The sequence below is a fragment of the Macrotis lagotis genome, chromosome 1, assembly GCF_037893015.1.
Source record: "Macrotis lagotis isolate mMagLag1 chromosome 1, bilby.v1.9.chrom.fasta, whole genome shotgun sequence".
Lineage (NCBI taxonomy): Eukaryota > Metazoa > Chordata > Mammalia > Peramelemorphia > Peramelidae > Macrotis > Macrotis lagotis.
The window spans coordinates 690,211,834-690,214,814 of record NC_133658.1 but is presented as its reverse complement, the minus strand read 5'-3'; the positions used below and the strand labels follow the sequence as shown (position 1 = coordinate 690,214,814).

Sequence of the window (2,981 nt, the reverse complement as noted above, 5' to 3'; positions counted from 1 at the left end):
AGCAATGATAAAGTAAATGTATACTTAAAGCTATTTTCTATTTCTTTCTAAGATTTAATATATAGTGTTGTAAGAATAAGATACATAACATTTTTATTTTTGTTAACAGAGGCAATCAGAATGGAATTTGTTATAAAAATAGTGATTAATACAGAAAGGTTGGGTGGCATCTATTAATCTATGAAGTGGTTTTAGTGGAGCTGATCATTTAGTTTCTTACTGCATAGTGCTGAGCACTTCATAATTTTAAAATAGTAAATGTTATACATATTCAAATACTACTTAGCGCTTAGTGGATACTTAGTTATCAAATTAATGAGAGAAAAGCACAAACATGATTAGAATTCATTTGATTCTCACGCTCCCCACATTTGTCTTCATATCTATTTCTCCACAATATCTTGGAGAGGTAAGCTGTATATTCCTATTTTCAAGTGGGTCATTCTTATCAAGAATAAACAAAATATCCTCAATTATTTTATATTCCAAGTACTTTTAATTATGCCACATACAAAAGTACAACTTAAATATTCCATTTTAGTGAAAAAATAAAATATTTCTGGTTAGATTTTTAAAACTTACTGAAGCTGTATTTTGATTAATCCGTAGTAGAGATGGACAGAATTGTAGAGGGGAGAACTATTTTTAGGAATCCACATAACCTTTTTCATCAACAGTAGGATCAATGAAGGATCTTGATCATTTATCATCATAATAACATGGTAAGGATCTTTGGTTGAACACATATAAATCTGGCATTAACATTGACCTGTGAACAAATTTTGATTGTTGAAGACAAGGTATTAGCTATCTAGAGATGAGTTACTTAAAACAAGGGATCATAAAATTGGAAGATGAAAATAAGTGATGAGAACAGGATATAGAGGGTAGAACTGAATTATTAAAAATCAATGAACAGAAGAAGTGTCTGGGTGCAGGGGGATGGACTGACCTGCTGCTGCTTGCCGCTACTGCTGCTGCTGCCGGTTCCTGGAAGCCAGGGCCTTAGGGTTTCTGTTCCTGGGGACACAGGGGCAGCGATCCCAGGGCTGGCACCATCATGCACAGCATGGCTTCTAGGCAGGTGAACCGGGTACGAGCTCCCTCATCGACTGCAGAGGAACAAGTGGCCCGAGAGACTGAAGAGGTTTTCCGAAGTAATGTCTTCTACCGCCATCAACAGGAACAGGAAGCTGAGGGAGAGGCTGTCCCTGCAGACCCAGAGATGGACACCCTGCCCCAACAGCTCAGCAGCACCACAGAACAGGTGGGCTGCCAGCTAGCCGTCATTGGGGATGACATCAGTCGTCGGTATGACTCAGAATTCAAGGCCATGCTACAGCATTTGCAACCCACCTCAGACAATGCCTATGAGTACTTCACCAAGATCGCCTCCAGCTTATTCGAAAGTGGCATCAACTGGGGCTGAGTGATGGCACTGCTGGGTTTTGGCTACCGGTTGGCCCTGCATGTCTATCAGCGGGGCCTGACTGGCTTCCTGGGCCATATAGCTCTATTTGTGACTGACTTCATGCTCCAACACTGCATTGCCCGCTGGATTGCCCAGAATGGGGGCTGGGTGGCAGCCCTGGACCTCTCCAACAACTCCATTTGGTATGTGATGACAATCATGGGTATTGTGCTCTTGGGTCGATTCATTATCCGAAGATTCTTCCAACCCTGACTCCTGCCCAGAGGTGGAGGCCTTTCATGAAGACACTGGGCCAAAGCCTCTCCTATCATTCTTCTCCTGAGCCTATCATCCCCCCCTCCTCCAGCAGGAAAGGAAAAGCCCTGTGCTTCATGGTGCTTGTAGGCCCTTCTCTGTGGAATCCATTTCATCAAGAGGAGGCTTCTACCCCTTCCCTAACACACACACACACACACACACACACACACACACACACACACACACACACACACTGTCATACACTCATTCACTCACACACTCACTCACACACTCACTCACTCACTCCAAAATAGGGCTTTTGACTTTATCCATCTGGAGGCAGGCAGGTTAAAACTGTTTATCTTAGAGAAGAGTTCTTTCATATATTTACATTATATATATGTATATATATATATATATATGTATATATATATGTATATATATATAATATATGTATGTATATATGTGTTTTTTTAGTTTTTTATATTTGTTTAGATTGCTTACAATTACTCATCTTCCTCCTCCTCAAGCCTACATGACTCTTGATGGTGGGACATCATGTTAGCCCATAGTTATCAAGTACAAATATTAATTGTAAATACTCTTCCCAAGAGGAAGCAGGATTAGGACATTATAGAGCTGAGGTACGTTATAGATCAACTGCCAATCCCTTCATTTCACTGAGGGGGGGGAAACTGAGGTTCAGTAAAGACACTTGAAGATATTCCTTTCCCTGCTTCTGCCCAGTTCTGATCTGGCTGCTCTTCTCTCAGGTTTCTTGGGCCTGTGGGGATTCTACCTCTCTTACCTCACAAAAAGAACCCCCTCCCCCAGAGTCCAACTTGCTTATTCAAAAACCTTTCATCTAGCTTGCTCCAGCCCTCTACTCATTGTTCTGTTTTTTACCCTATCCCCACAAACTGACCATGACCCAAATGTTATCACTGCAATCTATTGCACTGCCCTGTCCTTTCCTTCCTACCCCACTCCCACCCTGGCCATACCTTTCTGAAGCTTGAATATAGAGGATATTGTATATGAGACACTTAGGCCAATGAACAGGAAGAATAGGGAGAGATCTCAACCCCAATCCTGTCTCTATGTACCTGTGGAAGATGGGAGTCTACACTAATATACAATTTCTGGGGTATCTCTTAGTTCCCCAGATAAGAGCCAGATTGGCCCAGGGCACAGTGTAATACCTGGAGTGGGGATAGGAGACATTGAAAATCAATCCTAATCCCCAGCGGTTTTAAGAACTATTTTATAATAAATGTGCAATCCCATAAAAAAAAAATCAATGAACAAACCA

At 41.5% G+C, this 2,981-nt stretch overlaps 1 pseudogene; it reads left to right on the top strand.

The window, feature by feature from the left end:
• The first annotated feature begins 943 nt into the window (after nt 1-943).
• On the top strand, nt 944-1,959 carry LOC141523320 (bcl-2 homologous antagonist/killer pseudogene; annotated as a pseudogene).
• The last annotated feature ends 1,022 nt before the right edge of the window (nt 1,960-2,981 follow it).